The sequence below is a fragment of the Sturnus vulgaris genome, chromosome 1 (genome assembly GCF_052056855.1).
Source record: "Sturnus vulgaris isolate bStuVul1 chromosome 1, bStuVul1.hap1, whole genome shotgun sequence".
Lineage (NCBI taxonomy): Eukaryota > Metazoa > Chordata > Aves > Passeriformes > Sturnidae > Sturnus > Sturnus vulgaris.
In genome coordinates this window covers 67,193,753-67,217,006 of record NC_142243.1, presented here as the reverse complement: position 1 = coordinate 67,217,006, position 23,254 = coordinate 67,193,753, and the positions used below count along the sequence as shown (strand labels likewise).

At 40.6% G+C, this 23,254-nt stretch overlaps 1 protein-coding gene and 2 long non-coding RNA genes across 3 annotated transcripts in view; 2 read left to right on the top strand and 1 right to left on the bottom strand.

Annotated features, from left to right (window-relative positions):
• The window catches only part of LOC148225274 (uncharacterized), a 245,037-nt gene that overhangs the window by 117,592 nt on the left and 104,191 nt on the right, over positions 1-23,254 (bottom strand). The gene's annotated exons all lie outside the window — the stretch shown is intronic.
• LOC148225275 (uncharacterized) overlaps positions 1-23,254 on the top strand; it is a 147,657-nt gene that overhangs the window by 78,556 nt on the left and 45,847 nt on the right. The window lies entirely within an intron of this gene.
• On the top strand, positions 1,802-21,312 carry LOC148225276 (uncharacterized). The gene is made up of 3 exons (XR_015805104.1): positions 1,802-1,953; positions 11,842-11,933; positions 19,844-21,312. It is a non-coding gene; the product is annotated as an uncharacterized LOC148225276 (long non-coding RNA).

Genomic DNA, 23,254 nt, shown 5'->3' with positions numbered 1-23,254 from the left:
CCTCAGGGAAAGGACAAAAATCTGTTCTGCTTTACAAACTTAGTAAAAAAAAATCACTGAATTTCCACTTATGGTTACTGCAACCTTATGAGGGAAAAATACTTCCAGAAATTATTTAACTCCTTAAAAAAAAAGAGCTACTTCTCCGTAGTTATTAGAGGGAAACACATCAGTATTTGTTCAGTCTCCTGTTCTCCTCTGCTGTTTCACACACTCTTGAAAGTGTCATTACTGACAGAGCATTGCACTTGTTCTACCACTCTGGAAGTGCAGCTCTTTAGCTTAGGAGTCATCATAGAAACTTCATATTATGGTTTGGGTTGGAAAGGACCTTAAAGATCCAACTCCCCTGCCATAGGATGCCCCCCACTAGATCAGGTTGCTCAGGGTGAAATAACAGAATGGTTTAACTTGTTGGTTTCCTCTCCAACAACCTCCTGGTCAAAATTAAGATCTTTTTAGGTGACTGGGACAGTTTCCATTAGCTATTCAGTGGCATTAGCAGCTGTGTGTAAAACTTTTAGGCTTCTTAGGAAACCTTACTCAGGTGGTGAAAAATATTGTTGAAGAATATTGCCAAATAATGGAGAAAGTAAATAAAATTAGGTCCTCAAAATAGTCCTGCCTAACCTTCTGCAGTGGTGTCCTTGTTCTTTGAGGCAACTGCATACAAATTGAGTTGGAAAACTACTAAATAAAAATGACAGGTATCCACTTACCACGTTATCAGGTGACTGTGGTAGCAGTGAGGTGAAGAAGAATTGTACCCCAGGAACCATCTCAGGACTTGCTCATCTCTGAGGCCAGCATGTAAAATTCGATGTCATTTCACAGGATGTTCCCCTGTTGTCACAATTTTTTCTTCTCTCCTCATCTACCTTTTATCTGCTCATGCCATCTTTCCGTTTATCTTTTCTGTTTTTCTCCTGCCTATTTTTTTGTTTCCATTTTCACCACTGGGATGGCAATCTGATACCTGCCTATTTGAACACTTGCTCTATGATATTTGAATGCACTAGGAATTACAAAAAGTAGGTATTTCCATTTCTTGGTACTTTCAATTTGGGTTTTTTCTTCACTTCCCCAAGGACAATGAATGCTTAATGCAATATAGCTGAACTTAAATATTTAGGTTCACTAAAAAACAATCAGAAATTGCCTATATAGATTTTTCCTAATGGAAATATCTCAGAGGGAAGGATGTTGGGGAATGATGGCTTTTTAATGTGGTAGATAGGTAACATCTACAAAATAAAGTACTAGTTAAATTTGTCCTGTTGATTTCAGAAAAGTACAATTCCTGCATGCTATTCTACAATGCTGCTTAAATATCCATGAATACTGAATTGTTTTTCTGGAGGAAATATGTAAAGTGATCATCAGCTGACCTCTGCTCCAAGCCGAATTGTGCAGTTTAGGAAACAACAGGGAAAAGAAATTTATTTCCAAATAGAATTTGATTGCAAAATAAATGGGAGGCTACTTCCTTACACGTCTGTGAGCTAAAAGGAAGAGGGAAAACTTAACATGCATCAAGAAACATCTATTTTTAAAACCCTTAAAAATCTTTTCAAGACTAAGATTCTGCTACCATTTCGTGAGCTTATAGAATCACACTGATCACAATTGGCTACTTGGGGTGTTTCAGTTTCAGTGAAAAATTTAAGGCAAGGTATTTTCTTTTTGCATCCCGGATTTTTTTCATAATCACTCTATACTGACTCATCATTATGAACTTTTATGTACTATGTTGCTAGGTTTTAACCAGCTAGAAAACATTAGATAGTAACTGTGGTAAAGAGGAACTATGTCTCTCCTTCAGGTGCATGTGCTCTGTCTGCAGTGTTTGCAGGGATGCTCTGAGGCTGCTCGGCCTGCATTCACTCACCCCGCTTTCCTTCCGAAGGAAATTCAGGGCATAACCAGAGAAAGAACTGCAATACCCTCCAAAAGGTCAGTGACCACTTCTGGGGAATATGGTCTCTAATACCTGTCCCACAGCACAGACACAGATATTTAAGTGCAGTACGTCTAGAGAAAGTGCATTGGCACCAGCTGATCCCAGTAAAGGATGCTAAAATAGTTATGGCTTTTGCTGCTCAAACGCTGAACCAGGAGGAGCCAAGAACAAGGCATTCTGCTTGATGGAGTTCCTGCCTTCTCATCCATAATTCTCTCTGAGGGAAAAAGTGAAAAAAACCCACTAAAAATAATAAAAAAGCAGCTTTTGCACAATGACACATAGCCTGTGCCATGAGAAATATAACTGAATGAGAGATTGAACTGTGTTCATTATCCATAGAGTAAAACAAGCCTGGTATCTTTTGCTTTGCTTTAGTGAAGAAAGGTTAGAGCTCATTCACTCAGTCTTGTGGCACACCGTACTCTTTTCAACTGTCTCCAGCTGAGGCAAGGTATTTGAGTAATATGAATAGAGGTTCTTATCCTGTGAGCAATTATACTTGGGTTTAAAGTAGCTGTTAGGCTCTAATGGTTTTACAAAAAACTTTTCTCAGTGTTCTATGTTTATAACAGCTATTTTATAATACGAATATTCTACATGAGGACAAGGTATAACCCCTTTTTGATTCATACAAAACTGTTTTCAACAATTCTTTAAAAATAATACATAGTCTTTTTTCAGAATAAAAGCTTTGGCTTCTATCTGACTATACATATTTTTGAAAGGGATAGGAGCTTTTTTCCCCCTACTGTTCTTTTCCTTTGGCTTTAATTCAGTTTGCTTTATTCAGACCTTAGGTCAAAGAATTTTTACGTTTAATATATATATCCTGATGGGGGCTCTGAGCACATTTTTGAGTCTGGGAATTTAGAAGGGCACCTCTATTTGATATGTGGAGATGTATGCCTGCAAATTCTCAGCCTGGATCTTTCAAACCTGTGGGCCTTACGCTTGTGATCACACACATTTGCTAATTTGTGCATGTACCTATTGTTCCCTTTGATTTCAGAAGCTGAGGGAATTTAATGTCTGAATACAGAGCTTGGGGCTGAACTGGAGGAACCCAGGCTTTGTGAATGCTGCTCTTGGTTCACAGAAAGTTATCAAATGGCAAAATGCAAGTGCCCCATTCTTTTATTCCCTGATGTAGGTGTCACAGTAACACAGTGATATCCTTCCCTTTTCTTGCAGCAGCATCCCTACCATGCCTTTGAAAGAGATGAAGTCTTTCAGATCTGTGAGTTGTGTCTTTATAATGCCCAGGGAGCAATTGCCCCTGTTCTTCAACTGAAAGCAAAACAAATTCCCCCATGTAATTAAGGCTGAACACACAGCCATTGTTTCCACCCCTTCTGTGTTATAATATTGTAATGCAAGATGTCACTGTGAGCTTAATAGTGTTTCCCAAGCACAAACAGTAGGGTGGCCCAGCTCGTCCTCCTCTCAGCACAGAAAGGCGAGTTTGTAGGCACCTCTCACTGGCTATAACTGCGTTACACCATGTGGTGTAAAACAGCTTCTGCCAGCAACGCTGCTTTGTCTCACAGAGAAGCAATTTTTTAAGAGATTTGATAAATTGTCTTGTCACACTTGGATTAAACTATTGATTTACCAACACCCTTTGTATGTTGACCCAGGAAAACACAGTGGATGCTATTTAGAATATTACAAACCCTCTGCCATATGCATGTTGTCTAGCCTACACTTCAACCCTATCACCTTTCAGCAGATTGCTTCAGACAAGAGATCTCATGGGCAGGGAATCTGCAATGCATATAAGCTTAGTTGCTCATTTAATACAAGAGAGTCCTAGACACTGACCTTGTCTATAGCTTCCAGCTTGGCAGGGCTGTAACACCACAAAGACCTGAAAATCCCTTTTTAACAAGGCTACCTGAACCAAATGGCCCAGGTCCAAATAGATGAAAACATGAAGATGTCCAGCAGATCTGTTGCCTACGCTGCTCACTGGAAAATTGCCTGAAGCTGCTGAAGTGGTGTCCGCTTTTGTGGTTCAGTATCAAATCCTGCCATAATAGCATGTTTGTTGTCCATTCCTAAACGTCTCAACACATTTTCTAGGGGAGAGTTTCTATCCTAGGAAGGTGTGTGTCTTCCTGTATTCCCTCAAGCTTGTTTCTGCATCACTTCCCATGAGTCTATCAAAGAACAGAGGGAACCTAGATATGGAAGCACACATGGTGAGGATTGTCAGCACCTGGGTGCTCTGTGGCATGCTGATGTCCTGCAGGAATTTGCTGCTTCACAACAGAGATCTTCACTTAGCTGAGATCAATATTTCCATTGTTAGCAGGGCTCATCCCATTGTAGGTGATATTTCTGGGCTCTTTCATTGTTTCCATAACTCGTATGAGCTGTCTCATGGATGTGCTATTGTATGTCTAGCGCCAGAAAGAAATATTAAATTGGAAAAATAGAAATCAAAGACTTGTGTTGACCCCAGAAGAAAATACATAATGATAAAACTTAAACTGCAGTTCAGCAAAACTGCCAATTACCAAAGATCATTCCCACTTGTAGATTACCCAGACCAGAAAATGTCAATGTAGCATCAGAAATAATTTCATGAACAAAAAGGTTTTCCCTTTTTCCTGCCTAGGAATAGCTTGTGTGTAACAAATTATATCAGATTTTCTTCCACCTGTGATAAAGGAGGGATGACATGGCAAACTATAGAGTTGTTTTTAAAGCAAGAGGTGGGTAGCAATTGGCAAAATTGCTAGCCTGTTGTCTATCACAGACTTATTTTAATTCTTATGGGACCAGTGACTCCTGCACTGCCCAGAATGTCCCATATAATTCTCTTGTGCTGGCTCATGGATAATGCCACTCAGCTTCTATGAGGTTAGGTCAAATGGTGTCATACAGTATGATGTGACATGCCCTGGTACACTGTGCAATGTAACAACCTTTCGGCTTCTAAATAAAAAGAGACAAGCACTCTTGAACCTGGATAAATTGTGGCATTCTGATTCAAAGACTTGGAGTGTGTGTTGACAGAGCAGTTAGTTGAATACGAACATTTCACATAAAAATAATAAAGTGCATAAAATCACGAGCAATGGCCACAGTTAAAATTGTCCCCCTTTTGTTTGCTTTACATTCTGATAAAATAAAACCCAAACAACTGTCGTCCCTGCAGGATCATGGAAATCTAAACCATATAAACTCCTCTAAAATCGCCCTCTGGATCTCACAGAAGATGTGGCATCAATAGGCTTATCAAAGGGAGGGTTTCCAGACAAAAGTCCTTGCCTAAGGAAGGACTGTCTCTGATCCTGATAGCTGCAGGGACTGGCAGTGAGAGCCACTCAGCTGCACTTATCTCGAAGGCTGGAGGGGGAAGGTGGCTGATGTATAGACAAAGGTGGTGTCCTTCCTACGGCAGGCTCTGAAAAATTCAGGGTTATCACTGACATCTTGAGCAGCGATGAGCAAGGGACAGAAAGTGAGGGTGACAGTGGGAAATATGACACCTGTGTTGGAAGGAAGCCCCTGCCAGGCAGGAATAGTGGACTGTGCAGTTGCTGTAATCACTGCTGCTGATAAGAATACCCCACACTGTGTGCATCCCAACAAAAGCAAACAGATACAAAGTAGAAGAGGGGAGCTTTCATTTGCAAATCCTGTTTCTCAGCTGTTTCGTTATTTAACACATGCCCAGATTGTGGCCTTTAGGCACAAGAAATGAAACTCAAGGGTGAAAATCACCAACCTGTGACCATGTGATATTGGAAACAATTCCCAGAACTTACACCAAACATTACCAAAAGAGAAATAAAATCAGTCGATCAAAGTGTCACAGAGGAACAAGCAGATAACTCTCACCATATAGAAGGGATTTACACCTCTCCTTTGTCCACAATTGCCAATATAATGATCTGCAAGCAGGCTCCTCTCTGGCTTCAGCCTTGCAAATTCTTTTCCTGCACAGATATCCTATTCACAAGGACAGATGGGGAGAGTACCAGTAATGAAAAACACTGTCTGCTAAGTTTTCTGGAAACTACTGCAGAAGGATAGTCAGAAGAGAAGTCTAATTAAAAGAACTGCTTGCTGGCATGTAGATTTCAAGGCCCTTGCTGATCCCTATTTAGGCAAAAAATAAGATATTTCCCATTGTAAGGAGACAAACTGTGCCTCATGGACAAGCCTGCTTTTTGTCTGGAATTCATTCTCTGCTGTTAAGAATAGGGCAGGGTGAATGATTTGATCTCTGTAGGCTGACTGCCAAATAAGAAAAACTCCACCAAATTTTGAATACCCAGGCTATAATTCCCAGAATCACTTGTGATGTTTTTTGGTCGTGATAATCCCTGTCTCTGACTGAAGAGATCACATAAATATTCTTTGCAATGGAGAATGTTATCTGGAGAAACAGGATTCCTTATCTCAAAATATTCTTTCGTCAGGCATTGAAGATATTTTCTGAAAGATCATAAACCCTTTCTTCAAGATCATCTCAAGTGTACTTTTCCACCAGCCCCATTATTTTCTGGTTTAAAAGTTCCTATAGATAATATTGGTTGTTCATGAACCTTTCCCTCTCTAAACAGTTTATAGATTCTAATTAGTATAAGTTGTATTTTCTTCTTTTACATCTATATAATTTCTAGTGTTTTTCAAAATAATTGCTCCTTACCATCAAATTTATGGAAAGTCCCTTTGTCTTCTCATGTCAACCTTTTGTTGTTAGGTTTGAGTACTGGTTAGCTTTATGAATCTTTTATATCACTGGGATTTTTAGCACATGCATTTTGAATCTGTATTCTCTTTCACAATCTTCTAGAACTTGGTGTGAAAACAAAGACCAGGTGGTTTCATAGAATTTTACCTCCTGTAACTCTGTGTGAGTGATGGGATCAACATCTACTATTTAAGTGGCATCAACATTATTCTGACAAATGTTATTAACAAATGGACTCTGCCACGAAGCCATTCAGGTCATGTTTGCACATGAGTTGTGGTTGGTTTTGAACTCAAGCCTTTGTTACTTGAGTGATTCAACACCAGTAAAATATTTCCTAAAAAAAAAGGCGGGGGGGGCGGGACAACTGGAGGGGGCAGGAGAGAGAGAAAGAGGGAGAGGTGCTATTTGTTCATGATCATAATAAAAATCTAAATTTTGCTGGTTCTCTTAAGGACAATTTGGCTCAGGCAGATATAAACACCCCAAAGAAGACATGTGAATATCCCACAGTCCAGGCCAGCTGCTGCTGCCTTTTATACAGTCAGCCACCAGTACAACAATCGGATCTTGAGGTACAGGTTAATGAGATAATTAGTCAAACACAATCAAATTGTGTGCTGCATGGAAATGGATGGCTGTTGTCTCGAAGCCACTTGTTGTACAGCACCAGGGCAAACTGCCTTTCTTTTCAATGGGCAATAAAGCAGGAAATCAAGTAGATGTAGGTTGTTCTGCCTGCTCACGGTGGTGAGGGCAGCTTCACTGGTACTGAATTTTAAAGAGCAAATAATATCAATTAGCAATTGTGTCTGGAAGAGTGTTGGCAGGGAGGGCTTCCGCTCATCGCTCTCCTGAGGCAGGCCAAGCACTCAAGTCTCAACAGCTTCCATTTGAGGACTTTCCTAGGGAACAGCGCTGCCAAGAGAGGGACTGCCTGCTAAATTGTGCTCTCACAGAGGACTCTGAAGACTCTTCATTTTTGGTAATTTTATGATAGAACTGAAATGGGCAGTTTCGATAGCCCATGGAGCTTGCTCATAGACTTCCTTCATAGCTTATGGCAGACATGGATCTGACCCACGACTTGTCTCCTGAGATTGAGAGGGAGCAGGCATATGTTCAGACCTAAACAATTTCAGGAATCTCTTCAGAGGAAAAGAATTTAGCTTTTAATTTGGATTTTTAGGACTGTTATAAATGCTTTTCATTCAGAGATCTTTTTTTAGATCAGGCTTTAATGACACAAATGAACTAATATTCTTATAAAAGTGTTGGCAGAGGCTTGGTTCACCCAACGCTGATTGATGAGGAAGCCCACGGAGCAATTTTTAACTAATGCCAGAAACATATTTTGTGGTAGATTTAGGAATGCCATCCCAGTCTTCAGCCTTTTATTAGTGACTCAAGAGGCCATCTTCTGCTAAGTCAGTGATTCATGCAGAGTGATTTGAAAGGAATGTGTTTGAATGAGCTTCCTGTGTATTTGTCACAGTTTATGACTTTTTAATAACAAATCATTATTACTGTGAATTTTTTAAGCCCAAAATCCTCCATAAATCTTTTCAAACTCATCTCTATTTATAATCTAGGGAGGAACCTGTTCACTGTTTTTGTTCATTCCACTGTTGTTGATTCATGGGCTATTATTAGACAGGTTACAAAAAGTTAAGATGGTGTAGGAGAGCGGATTTTTTTCACAAACTGGTGATTTTTACCTTCTTTTTCACTTGTAGCAGAGGGTCTGCTTGGTTTACAAAGTAGGCTTCATGACTGAGCAGAAAGACCTGCTCGGGAGAGTGCAGATTTCCTCCCAGGAGAACCAAGTCTGGCGTGCAGCAGATATTGCAGTGCATTCACCTGTAAATCAAGTGGAAGGGAATACACTCACTGACAACAAACCCTGCACAGTTGCACTCCCTTTTCCCCTATTGGCTGCATTTAGAAAGAATGGTTGTCAATTAAGATAGAAATAATCTAAAGGGTATGCAGATAAACACCTTGAAGTTTAACAAATAATTTTGACTATTTGGACTACTCTATCTTGTAAAATGTCCAGAGCATTACATTTCAAGCTCAGAAATAGCATAAATATGTGAGAGTATATAGAAAGAAGGGGTGAACTCTTATTTAAATTGTTGGGAAATATATAAAAATATTAAAAAATAATAATTGTGTTTACTCCTAGTAATAGACTGTGGTTTCTATTCAGTGCGCACATTGGAGACTTGGGGCTGAAAGCTGTTTTTTCTTAACTGTGATCAGTGTGGATCCTGAGCCTGCAAGATGAATCTATAGGAGGCAAAGACATTTATCATCTCATAGAAAGTGCTCATTGTCTAGTAGCATGAGGCCACGATGTTTGTACAGTCTTCTAAATTGGTGAAAGCATTAATTACCCTGAATAATGGTAACCCTGGTAATCTTGGCAGACATCTGAAACCTTGGATAATTATAGCTTCTGGTAGACAAATTTTAGTTCCCTGAATTTGATTTTAGAGGACAGAAATGATTTTTAGATAATTCGGTGCCTGAGAAATCAGGATGTGAAAAACTGGAATTTTACTTGTATGGAAATGACTGATAGACAAGTAAAAGACGATTTGTAACCACTTCTAATGAGATCATAAATTTCTTCTAACTCAGAGGAGATGGAAAGCATTGAAAAATCAGTGCAAAAGCAAACAAAACAGAGTCACAGAACATACTTTTAGCAATAGAACACAACATAATGGAACATGAAATTAAAAGAAAAATCCAGAATTAGTCTTGATGAAGATCAGAAAATCTACATGTCAGCAAAAATAAACTTGTTACTTAATAAGGTTAATAATAGATAAAGTCCCCTAAAGATAAATTGTTATCACATTTGACGACCATTTTATTAAAATGTTAATGGCCTCAGGCAAAAGCAAACTGTTCCCTTAATCTGCCAGAAGAACTGCTTTCTCAGGAATTATATACACCAGAGAACTTGGGATCTAAGCTAACTGTAACAAGCATGTTTGAAAATTGGAGCATCCACAGCTTGTGAAATTGTGGCTAAAAGGGAATGGATCTCACATGTCTCAAAATGGCTGTGCCCTTTTCTGCCAAACACAACTTTCACTCACATTTTCGAATGCAAATCCTTTGGATTCAACTGCTGCAGTCAAAACAGCTGAGGTGTCAGTAATTGAAGGGAGGATTTTTTCTTTGCCTTCTTCCATATTAACTGTGAAAAAGGTGTAGCTTAATACGTGCAATTGCTGTAATAGCAAACAGACAGAAAATATGTTTTCATCAGCACCTCTAAGCACGGCAAAACTGTGAAGCAGCCTGGCAAGTACGCTAAGCATTCAGTGAATTGTGATAGATTGCAGTATGGTTTGTCTGGGATGAGAATACCAACAAAAAATCATTCACAAGATTTGATGAAAACTCAGCCCGAACAGAGAGACTTCTTGCTACAAGCACAGTATCAGCTCACAACAAAACGGAGCTGATGAAATTGAGTTCACATCCTATCCTTCCTTCTGACATATGAAATGCATTTCCCTCAAAGCCTGTGGACTTGGACATCTGAGCAACGAGAATGAAAAGGTAAAGCAGAAAACATATGTGATGCTGAATGCTGCATTTCTTTTCAATGTTTCCCAATGGCAAAAGTACAAAGAAATTCATAAAAGCTACACTAGAAATTCATAAAAGCTACACTAGAAATACATGCCTCACACCCAAATCTCCTCTGCCAAAATTTGTGTGAAATAAAAGGGAGTGAGTAAGACTAAACCAGGTTAGCACAGTCAAAGCTTTTTCCTCCTTAGAGGAGGGAGGTATACCCTGGTTCCAGCAGGGGGGATCCAGGAATGAGAGTTAATCTGATGCAGCTCCACCACTGAAGCTGGATTGTTTGTGTGTGCAGCAGGCAGTCAACTCCACAGCCTCTGGTTTGGGGAAGAATGTTGCCAAATCTTATTTCCTTCTCTCTTTTATCTGAGGTCCCTGGCAATGATGGCTAAGTTTTGCTGAAGACTTTTGGGGTTGTGGGCAAGTGTGCTGAGAACAGCCCTATACTGGGCCACAGCCAAGAGGGACTCTGGGAAGATGAATAAAAGGCTTCACCCTAACCCAGATAGGATGGCCTGTGGGTGCAAGTGTCTTCCAGCAAGATTAGACAAGGAGTTATACCTGTTTATTTTCAGGCTTTTAACCCATCTTCATATGTATAACCTCCATGCAGATTTTAACATGTGTTCTCTACTTCTACTCAGGGTTCAGCTCTTTAAAGTGAAGCTTTCCTGTCCCTGACCTCGACAATAGAAAAGGCAAGGGTTTCATGGATGTGTATCTGATCATTGGTCTTTTGGGGAGGTACTTATTGTGCTTTTTATGGAATTTTCTGTGCCAGTTGGATCAGAATGGGGGCACAGATATTTTGGTGGAGAGATAAAGGTTTCTAAGACAGTCTATTTTTTCTATTTTTCACCTGTATGGACACAATTATTCTCCTTTAGTGCCTGCATTCCAGGCCAGCTATAAACCTTCTTTTAGAGAAATTGCAATTTTCCTGGCCCAGTTTAACTACCTTGCTACACCAGCAGTTCATTCAGTACTTTCCTTTTACAATAGACACCAGTCTGCCTCAAAAACTAGGAGATGGTTAAGTATTAATCACTAATTTTCCCCACACATTCTATCCTTCAGCCTTGGTATAACACAAATGTGAGCAGCATTCTCACCTACGAGATAACTTATCTTTGATATAAAAATTACCACCTCATTAGTGTTGTTAAGAACCTAACAGGACACAAAAGTGATGGTGTGTGCAGGTATTTCTGCATAGTGAGATGAGCTGCAGAACATGTTTCCGCTTGAAATGATGACACGTAATGCACCTAAGGTTTGTGCTGTGCTTGGGAGAAGTGAAGTTCAGGATATCCACCCATGGACTAAGCTGTGGTATGCTCAGCTGAGCCTGGCTTGTCCATGGTGCACCAAGGTTTTTGGTCTGTGCTAGAGCCCTGCTCATGCTCTCTCCCAGCTGGAGATGCACCTGAGGTGAGTCCATCTCTGAGCTTGAGAAAGCACTGAGCTTTTGGAACAGGCCCACTGTGTGCTGAGGTGATAGGGTAAACATCTGTGCATCTGCCTTCTTTCACCACTGTTTGCCTTGTGTTTTTCCCCTCAGAGAACCCACGAATGCACATTGCCTGTTGAGCATGCTTCCCTTGCAGGAGTGCATGCCAGACTGCCCTGTACACGGGAGGTCAGGGACAGCAGGTGAGTGGTAGCATTGTCCTTGGCAGAAACCACATAAATTGCCACTTTTTCAGACCCCTGTACACATAGCCATTGCTTCTGAAGCAAGAAACAAAGACCATGGCGCCAAAGTAAGCAAGCACTGCACAGATTTTAACAGATAATGCCAAAATGCTTGTGGGAGAAAAGTCTTTTATCACCTTCTCCTTCTTTTAACCTGGTATATAATGTTGCAAGAAATTCAGACGTGGCACAGTTTGGTGCTAAGCAGAGAAGAGGAAATAGCTAAACTACTCCATGATCTTATCAGACTGGAGCCCTTCTGCACTGTAGTTTTGAGGAATATTGTGCAGTAACACAGTCCCCAGGCTGGCACTTCTTTTGCGGACAGAGCTGACCCCACCCACGTAAAATGCACACGCTGGGTCTTGCGTTTCGCAAGAGCTGTAATCGCACAGGAGCAGGATCTGCAAAGGGTGTGGGCTGTCAGATGTGCGGGCCCTCCCCAGCGGCTCTGCACGGAGGCTGATGTGGGTAGGGCTGGTCTGTCTGGGGAGCAGGGATGCAGTGAGGCAGGTGCGCTCTCCAGGCTGGAGCCAGCAGCCTCTGATGGCTGTCGGAGGGGTGGCAGAGAGCGCTGTCCGTGTCCAGGGCTGGCCTGCCAGCTCTCCCCGAAGATGACAGCCTCTTGCCTGGGAGTGCCAAGTGTGGGCTGACACAGCCAGAGCCCTCTCCGAGCTCGGGAAGAGCGCGGCCCCCGCACCACCACACAGCTGCGGGAGCAGAGCGCGCTGAGCGCGGCCAGATGAAGCTCCAGCGAGCGACCGCTCTGCGCCTGGCCTGCAGTGTCCAGAAAGGATTCGTGATGGAAATTAACAGCTTCCATTATAGCACTCTAACGACCCCATGTAGACAAGCCCTCAGAAGCCACATTAACCCGAGTTTAGGCCATAAATTGAGCTCCCTGGCAAAGGTACTCCCTAACTAAATGCAGAAAATCTCTGTGACGAGCAGTAACAGTGCATATAAAATAAAATAACAGCAGAACTGGGGAATAGCAATTGCACATCTTTCCTTCCAAATTGAATTGTTCACTTCACTGTGAGAAGAAATAATTATCATGTTTATTGCGTTTGGCTCAATTAGGCTGAAATCTTAGGCCAGGAACCTTTCTTTTTACATTTCTGTAAATGTTGTCCATGTATGGCTGTGTCAGCATTGATTTTGCTGTCATGAAAGTAGCACAGCTGTCTGCCTGAATTGAAACATGCAAACCTGAACTAATTCTTAAAGTGTCTATTTTTCTGGTTTTAATCAGCCAAAATTTCTAGCAAACTGAAAGAGGACCAAGCAAGCCTCCTGTATTATTTTTGTAGAGTTTTGTTCTTGAGTGTGCTAGGGACAGAAGGATGGTTTGAAACTCTTTCCTTTTGCATGTGGTGTACATTGAACTCATGGAACCTATTAAGCAACATGGATTAAGGCCACAGGCACTGAGTGGTTACAAAATGTGCACACCAAGTGGCACATATCTGTATAAGACTGGCATATAGCCTAACAAGACCAGAGGAGAAGACAGTGAAGCTTTTGGTAGACTCCAGCACGATGAGCAAAATATAAATACCTGAAATGGAGGGCACAGGCACAAACAGTTTAGTCAGCAGTGAGTTTTCTCAGGAATGTGTGCAGCAGCCTCCTAGTACTGTGCATAGCAGGGTTGCGTGCAAGAGCTGTACATTTAAACCCTGAAAGAGGGGCACTCTCAAAGATATCTTCAGCCTTCAGTCTTCACTAGTAGAAAGTGGTCACCACCAGTGATCAGTAAGGGTGAGTGGAAGAGTCTAAATCTATGTTTCTAGAAACTGATTTACATCCACTTCCTTTGATTATATGCAATTTCCCTTTTCTATATGAAGAGACAGAGAAGCATATAGAGCATAGAGACAGAGAAGCATAGAGTTTATACATGTGTTAACAATATGAGATGAAAAGTGAAGGACAATATGTACCTTTAGCAGTAGGAAAAAATCCGGTAAAAGGCAAACCACCTGAGTTAGAGAGCTCTTTGATAGAGAAGTCTGTCATGGGTAGATTAAGGGTAAAATAATAGGTCCTACCTTTCAAAATTTTCATTAGGATGCTTGATATCAGGAACCATTTCATATCTCATCAAGGATTGGACCAAAATCACAGCTGAAATGTATGTAGTACAGGTTTTGGAATGGAAAAACAGTCTTGAGAGAGATGGATTTGTCTGATTATTGGATGCATAAAGGAAAGACAAATAAAAATTTACATGCCACTCTGAGAAGTTGAGGTGAGCCAGAATGCATGACAGAGGAAGGGCATGGAAAGAAAATTGTTATGTATCAAATTCATCTGAGCTATGGAATAAGATGACCATGATGCCTGCCTGTTAGGTCAATTTGTCTTAATGTCCAAATGGTTAGAAGGGAGATAAATGCAGCACAGAGAAGAGATGTTTAGAAAGAGAGTGTTTGGAGTTTCTTCCTCACTTCATGCTAAAACCAGCAAAATTCTTTATGATATCACAGCACATAGGTTTCAAGTCTAGCCTGAACCATACAGGAAGAGGCCAGTCCAGATGTAGTGCAGTGTGTACAGAGCATAGGGTGAGTTCATATGACATGCAGAGGCCAGTATTTAAGCTCTTCCATCTGGCTGGTTTGCTTGAATAACACCTTCAAGAAATTCAAAGTCTCTTGAATCTGCTGTTAATGAAATAAAATAAAATAGCATTACCAAATCCTACTTCCCCATGCTGATGCCCTAATTTCAGTGTCCAAGTTCACTTTCAATGGCCCCAGGACCCTGCATGGTTTTCCCTGCATTCATAATGTGGGATTGCACATTGAGCACAACTTGAGCCGCTCCTCATATTGCGAGAGTTGCTGCTTCAGAGAAGGCCGTGCTGCTTGTCTTTGTGCTGGTATGGAGGCATGGGCTAAGCAGGGACTGACTGCCTCAAGAAGTGAGCAGAAGACTTTTCATGACACTGGATTGGGCTGTAGCACGAAGTTGGGTAAAGTTTTAGAAGCAGAGCAATTCCATGGTGTCCTCAGTGCCGGCATGTAGGGAGTTCTTGGCAGCTCAGATGGTGGGTCATAAATTCTCTTTCACTAGTTTAGGGGCTAGATTATTCTTTTGTGCTCTGCTGGAAACATTACTTATGAGAATTGGGGCATTTTAATTTGGCTGTGCTACTACTTTATTAATATTTGAACATCTCACTGTTTTCTGTCTTGGCACAATGGGATCCACAAACAGAGGCTAAAAGAGAAAATGCTCCCCTCCCTGGCACCAGATTCCTGCCCTTTTATTTTTAATTACTTTGAATTATTTCTGGAACTTTTTATACCATTCTGAGAATACAAATTAAGTTTTGACTGTAAGAAAGAATACTGTGGAAAGCAAGCAAATGTGGCCTTACATGCTCATCCAGAGACTGCATCAAAAAAGCAAGGGACAGACACTTGCCAATCTATCCATTATATCCTGGCACAACAAAGATCCATTAGCCTGAGCAAGGCCTATGTGAACTGTATGCACATTTGGCTTAACCCACTCAGTTTATTTAGCCTCTGGTGTGCTCTGGATTAAAGCAGGCAGTCATTAGAGACTAGTATTTCTTCCACAAATGCTGTTTTCCATCATCTGAGAGAAGTGACAGAGCTTTTCAAAAGCCTTTGGTATTTGAGGACAAATGCTTGCTTCTTGTAAATGTTCATCCGAGACTCAATAGGATTTAACTGTTAGTGTTTCTAAAAGTAGAAGTTGATCCTGAGGCTAAAAGAAGACCAGAATCCTGGAAGATTGTGCACCTTTAGCAGGGATTTAGCACTTGTCTGCAATGTGTTTTTCTCTTCCCCAGCAGCTTGCTATAAAAGACTGAACCCACGAAGTTCAGCCCCTTGACATTTCTGAAGCATACCTTGAGACCCCAAAGTAAAACTTGTCTCCTGCAGCAGGATAATTCTGTACTGTGGCTTTCCAGGAGGATTCAGTCAACAAGTCAGGAGTTAGAAGGAAAATGTGCTACCGAGTATTCAAAAACTCTGTTTATCACATGGAGGGGGGACCTGATTCTTAGTAGAACTGTGCCATTCTTACACCAATTGTATAAAGAACTTTAAAAGAGATGTTTCAGGCCCATTTTAGTCCTCTTCAGTCATTCAGACTCCAATCCGCTTTCTAGGAGAAGAGGGAAACTACTTCACATGCCAGGGCAATGTAGCATATATTTTCTTAAAATCACATTAGTGTATTTTTAGCAGATTCACTGGGAAAACTATTGCTCATTACTGTAAAGTCATTTAAATACAACATGTATCTTTCAGTCAACAAAAAAATCCCTGTGGAATAACCCCTGAATCTAATTAAAATCAATGCAAATCCTAATTTTTTCACACAAGTTCACAATTCTAAGCTGAAGTTAATTATTTGTTCAGATGAACTTTGCTGCCCTAGACAGTTGAATAATAATTGTATAATGTGTCAAATTCAGTCCAGGTACAGTTGTGTTATCCAGAACTGCTATGTCTGTTCCTATCCAACATATATAAAGATTCACAGATTAATTTAGAAGACTTCAATTTGCTTTTGTATTTAATCCGAGTTTCAGTCCCTTGCCATGGACCAAACCCACCCACTTTTGAAATTATATACTTTGTGGATTCAGACATATAAATAATAACACCTAATAAAATCAGGAATTAATTTAAAACAACTGTTTCCCAGGACATAGCTGATTTTATACTTTTTTTTATCCTTCCATTTTTGGAGGACAAAGTCTGTAGACCGTGTACAATATAGTTTACTTTGGAAGGATAAAGGCAAAGTAAGTGTTCCTGAAAGCCATGGCTTGCCTGTACTCAACATTGCCACAGTTCAGTATTATTCCTTCCCCCTTTCAGCCAGACACTAGGGCTGTGCTTTCTGATAGTAGAGAACAGCTAGGTCCAGGCTCTGTCTCCATCCCTGAGGAATTATGTATTATGTATGATTATATTTAAATAGGCTGTTTAAAACTCACTGGTTCATAGTATCAGAGCTTAAATGGAACAGGTCCAATGGATATTAAGATATTATTTCATATTGATTTGGTGAAAGGTATTCAATCAATATTCTTATTTCAAATATGAAGATATTTACTGAAACAAAAAGAGGCAGATATAAGAAAGAATATATGTTAACATTAAAAAAGAGATTTTAAAAAAGGAGCAATTTCCACAAATTTGAAGATTTCCCCATTTCTTCAAAACACAGACCCAAATTAATGCATCCTAAGTTCTACTGGGCATAGGATGAATCTTTTCCATAGGCTTTCAGAAGCACCAGACTTATAGCAAGTCTGGCAAGTCTGGCAGCACTTGCTGGAAAAGCAGGGGACATGTAACCTGGATGAACCTGCACAAAGACCATGTCTCTTTAACAGAGATACTTCTGGAAGATTTGGGGTTTTGTTTGTTTTGCACAATAATTTGAAGGTGTGCAGAGGGGTCTTTGAGTAACAACAGGTCGGAGATTAGGCGAGCTGCACCAGCAGCAGCCTCCCACCACAAATCGTGAGAGGGGTGAGGCAGAGAAGGGAATGCTGCCATCAGCACCTTGGCTAGTCTCAGCTACTGCCCTCAATAAAGTCTGTGTGAGACCTCACCTGATAAATGACAATGACAACTACAACATAATCCAGGAGCAAAGAAATTGGTACAGAAAACAAATGTATGCCTATTCTCTCAGGAATGTCCTGCTGACTTCAACCAGTTTGTGGAGCAGAAGGTACTGGCAAAAGGCACCTCTTCCTGCCCTGTGTTTGCACAGCTCATGTGGTCTGTCTGTCTGTCTGTCTGTCTCTGTTTCTCCCAAATCAGTGAAAGGGTTCCATGCTCAGGTAGATGGGATGAATTCAGGCTGCCATGCTCTCATTGCCTAAAGGGCTAAAAGGCATCTTGAGATGCTCTGTCTGCTGTGATGTATCTAAGATAAATATAGAGAATGGTAAATAGATCTGGCTGCTCCTGCTGTTCCCTATCCTTCAATATTCAGGAATGGATGTGAGTGTCTAGCTAACAGACCTGTGTGAACTAACAGGTTGGTTTTGTCCTCATTCCCTGAGCTGAGAGACCTCTGCTCCTTCTTCCCCAGGTTCTTCCAGCTATCTGCCTAACCTCACCTCTGTGTCCTCCCAGCGAGATCAGCCCTACAGCATTCAAGCCTGGGATCCAGCAGTCAGTCCCAGCTAAGCAGGATTTGTAGGCGGTGCTGCTGTGCTTTATTTCCTCTGCTATGCACTGAACAGAAAGGGAACCAGACCCTTGTTACCATCAGGAGAGACAACATATCAGTCTTCTCAACCTGCTCACAGGGATGGGGATGGGGCTGCTGAAAGGCAATGTCATCATTCCTGCCATGTCAGCAACACCTCATATATCAGAGGCAGCTGACGGATCGCCAAGGAGAGTAGTAACTTTATTAACCACTTCCCTCGTGTTGAGCAGCTTTAGCAGGAATCTGAATAACTGCCCCGTCCCCTGGGTTTATTGGACGTGGTTTGTTTTGCAAGTGGGAAAACAATTGTGAGCTTCATGCCTGGATGAGCTAACATGTTTACACACACACTGCTGACGCAGCAGAAACAGGATACAATATGTGTCAAATATTGCTTGGGCTGCAGGCAAAAAAACCCGTGGAGCTGAAAGGCAGAGCTTAGCACAGAGCTCCTCATGCCAGAGACAGCTGCTGGGTACGTGTGAGGGAAAGGGAGCAAGTCTCAGTGTCCCAATCCGTTGTTGCCAAGCAGTTCCCAGAATAAGGAAAAGTTTCCCAAAGTTGATACTACTCTTCTGATAATTAGTAATACCTATTCTCATAAATCAATTTGGGTAAAGAGGCACTTGAATGGTGCAGAGACTGCCACTTCACCCTCAGTATCTGACTCAAAGCCATTTGAAGCCCGTGGGAGACTTTTCACTGACTTTGATGTGAGGCTCATTTCTTATTTTGGATTGTTAGGAGATAGATTTTCACAGCCTAATTTCTGCATCGGAATGTCAGGGAAAGAGGGAGATTTGCTTTTTCTGACACAAAATATCGCCGACCACAGAAAGATGGGCATTTAAGATGATTGGCTTAAAAGAACTATCCTATAATGGCAGCACAATTATAAGCCTGCAGGGAAAATTTCTGGGCTCTTGTATGAAAAAAGAGCAAAGAAGAACACAAAAAGGTTTTACTGAGTTACAGTGCCAGGGTTTCAGCTACCAGTTCTGCTGGAAAGCCAATAAGAGGGTTTAACAAAAGACATTTCCAGCATCAAGCTCATACACAAAATGGGTGATTGTGCAAGAGCAGGGCCAGAGGCAGAATGGGAAAGAAGGGGGTGTGATGCCAGGTCAACCTGCTGCAAACAGGTTGCAAGAAGAATTACCACAGCAAGTCAGCGGACCAAAAAGGAGTTGAGACTTTCTGGACAGAGAAGGGTGGGTCTAATGATCTCTAAATAAATGAAGATTTAAAAAAATTAAAAGAAGGGGAAAGAGAGATAGTGAAATCAGCTGCCAAGAAGTGCTGGGGCCAGAAAAAGCAACAAAGCCCTATTTTTAATGTAACTTTTTTATTCTGCCAGTAAAAAATCAAATGATAAAATAGGCTAGAGAAAGGAAGCAATTGGGAATGGCTGAAGAGGATTCCCAGCTGTGCTTGCAATCAGTGCAATTCATGACTCACAACATGCTGGCCACATCACTTCCCAGGAGCAACATATTCTCATGAACAAGCAAAACAAGTGAGAGACTATCTTTAAAGGCTTTTTGGATCATTCATGACATGAAGTCGCCTGTGAAGCAGCTTGCTGGCTTTGAGGGTTAGGGTAATTTAAGGATTGGTCAGCTTTCCTTTTCTTTCCTCTTCAGCTGCTGCCCCTTCCACCAGCCCCTGGCAGCATGGATGAGAACATCCGTTCTTTTCCGTCTTCTGACCGAAATGAAGAGCTGGAGGTGAGACTGCTTCACTGGCTTTTGAGCAGTCCTTGTCCTTCTGGTTTACTACAAGGACCTTCTGCTACCCTACAAAGAGTGAGAAAAGCATCTGAAAATAATACTTAAAAGTTTATGTGAAACCAAATGTCTCAGAATTGACTGCCTACACGTAGATATTGCTAGTTCTCACCTGGCTGGTACATAAATCATCCGATTTAAGTGATAACACTTCACGTCCCTCAAAATCTCAGCTTCAATTCAACTGAGTCAGATTGCTGCTTTTACTAATATTTTTCTAAAATAAAATTGTGTACTTGCTCTACCACACAGTGAAATGTTTCACAATATGTATAATTAACACATAACTATACTGCTAAAATTAAGAAACAAAACAAAACCATTTAGCACTGCAATGAGATTTTTTCAGATTAATTTTTTTCTCATTTTTGAAGTAATCTCACTGATTAAAGGGTACAGGTCTCATTTATAATAGTTGTAGGTTTCACACATTTACTGTTAGTGTTGTAATCCAGCTAAAGTTCCACCCTTCTGGGCAGTGCCTTTCCTGTCATCAGCTTTCTTACCCGGCTGTGACATCTCTCTTGTGCTGGAGTTTTGTGTGCAGAGGATACAGCTGCACCCACGTGCAGAAAACGAACTCTTTTCCTCAGGGAATGGCAACCTTTTCAAATTGATCAGTTCTCTGAATCGGAATTCCAAATTAAGATTTTGAAATTTTCAGGGAATCGGTACTGTGAAAATAGCAAATAAAAAACCATCAAAATGTTTTGTTTCTATTTAATTGAGATGCTGAATCTTATTTTAAAGTATTTATTGTATAAATTATATTTTTTTTATAACTAGAGATATTTATATCCTTTAATATCAAGATGTCAGAAGTGAAGAGATGTTTGATAGATGGATATTTTTAGTGAATAAGGAAAATAACACGTGCTATATAGTAACACAGGGTGAAAAATAATCTCCAAATAAAATATTTTTACATTCTTGGAATAATGTGTTCCATTGTAATTGAAAAAAATACACAAAAATGCTGAAATATTAATGTAATTGGATTTTGTGTGGATTTTTTTAAAAACAAAATATATTCTCTGATGGAAGAGCATGTCTGATGTCCTTCTAACCAGCTCTCTTTTTAGTGCATCTTAGAAGAATGCAACTTATGAGCTTCAATGGAGAAAGAGAGTGAACTTCTACAAGGAAAACAAAATTTCAGTGGTAAGGACATGAAGTTCACAGGCAAGCTGTGTCTCAGTAATAGCCAGGTAAACCAGGTGACAAAATGTGTTGATTATTTAATGCACTATAGCTGAACCTCATCCTTTAAACAGATGTTGTGAAAATATTAACCCAATGGGCCTGTTGAGTCCAGGGGGTCTCTGCTCTGAAATGAATTTGATGAGATGTGTGTGAAGGAGGTTGCAAAGCCTTATACATATCTTGTATTGCAGTAATTAATAAACCCTCTAGAAACAATGATAAAACCATTTTAATGTGTTCAGAATCACTGTTAACTTCTGCTTAAAGCCAGGGCCAAGAGGTTTCCAGTGGTTCTGCCCTCTTTTGAGACATTGCCTTTGGGGCTGTCCTGGACTTCATCTCAGATTTCTAGGGAGTGAAGTCTTACAGCTGAATTTTAGATGAAAACAAGTGTGTGAAACCCATGTGGTTTTTCTCTTTTCAGTTAGTGTCTACTTTTTAAGGAGGCCGATCATTTCCAAGTCACTGGGAAATTTAAAGTTTAACACACCAGTCAACAGACCATTTGCTTTAGCATTTGATTTAAAGTAGGGTCCTAAAAAGTGGGAATCAGGGGCATACAATAGCACTGGTTTAGCCTTGCAAAGGCCAATTTCACTATAAACAAGTCACATCTTCAAGATGCTGACCTTCTCTTGACAGAATTCTACATCCCTCCCAGCAAGTAAAAGGCCAGAGTCTGATCAAAATAACAACAAAAACCCCAACAGTTTTCCTGTTGCCAAGAGATTTCATTTAAAAAAATCCATGAAGTATTGACATATCTATTGCTTCTTCTCTTTGAAATTCTTGCTAGACAAGATTTGACTGATTTTGTGTAGTCCAGCTGGCAGAGGCTCTGGGATTGGCTACCTGAAATAACTCTCACAGCAGCATTTATCCCTTCACAGTTTGGAAATCTAGGGAAACTGCAAATTACAGTATTAAAATGCTGAGCCAGAAGAGAAACAAGGAAATAACGTTTCAATTTTCAGCATGAGAAAGAGGACATTTCAACCTAGCAATATTTATGAGCTGGTAAAAAGCTGTTCATGCCACAGTGGTCGTATGTTCCTTAAATGTCAAGTCCCAATCAATAACCTCGCTGAAAATTGACCCTGTTGGGCACGGTGTAGGAGAATTGGATGCTCTCTAGGCTATTGGTTGAAAGGCAAGAAACAGCAAGCAACTGATGAGAAGCTATCAATAAAACCTCAGTATTGTTTTGAGTTCAATTTCAAGTAATTGCCAGACATCTGAGATTGAGTCTGACAGACATGAAGAGGGCTAATGTTGGCTCCTGATAATGAAAAGTAGGTTTCTTGTTCAAAATAGCACAATGGGGCCTAATAGTGAAATGGCTTCCCCCTTGAAAAATAAGTTGCTGTATGAGTGTAGAAATCAGTGAAGCCTGTGTTTTTATGGATTTGCACCCTGTGCCCTTACAGCCTTCTCCTGTGGAAACTCTTTTGTCCTTCCCTCTTCCCCTCAGCTACCCCAGCAGCTCCTGTTTTTCTTTCATATTCTCTGTTCACTGCTTAAAGCAACAAGTGTCCCTTATTTGTTACTCCAGTGTTCACCAAAAATTCCAGGACAGAGATGGTTTTCCCTTTTTTTTTTTCCTTTATTGCCTTCTCTTCCTTCACAATAAAAATTATGCTGGCACAAAATATGCCATGTCAAATGTTTTTCAAGTGAGTCCTCTGTAAAAGTTTCTCTTCACAAAATTGGGGCTTCCTTGGAATTCTAAGTTAGAGCAAAGGTCTAAATGGTATATTTTGCCTCTCCACCGTGGGCAGATTAAATGCACATGGAGAATTACAGTAGCAAGATTGAGAAAGGGTTGTTTGTTAAGCTGCTCTTAACATAATTATCTGTGATCATGTGTTGGAAAAGCCCTTTTATATTATTTAACACACTCTGCAAAATAATTTGTCACAAGGTTCTTCAGTGGTGCATAATTCAGGAAAAAAAATCCTTAGAAGAAATGTCCTTCCCCCTTCTCATGCTGCTAGCTAGGAGCTTGGCAGAACACAAACTTCTGGCAGAAATTGAGCATATAATAGCACCAAAATCATTGAAGGA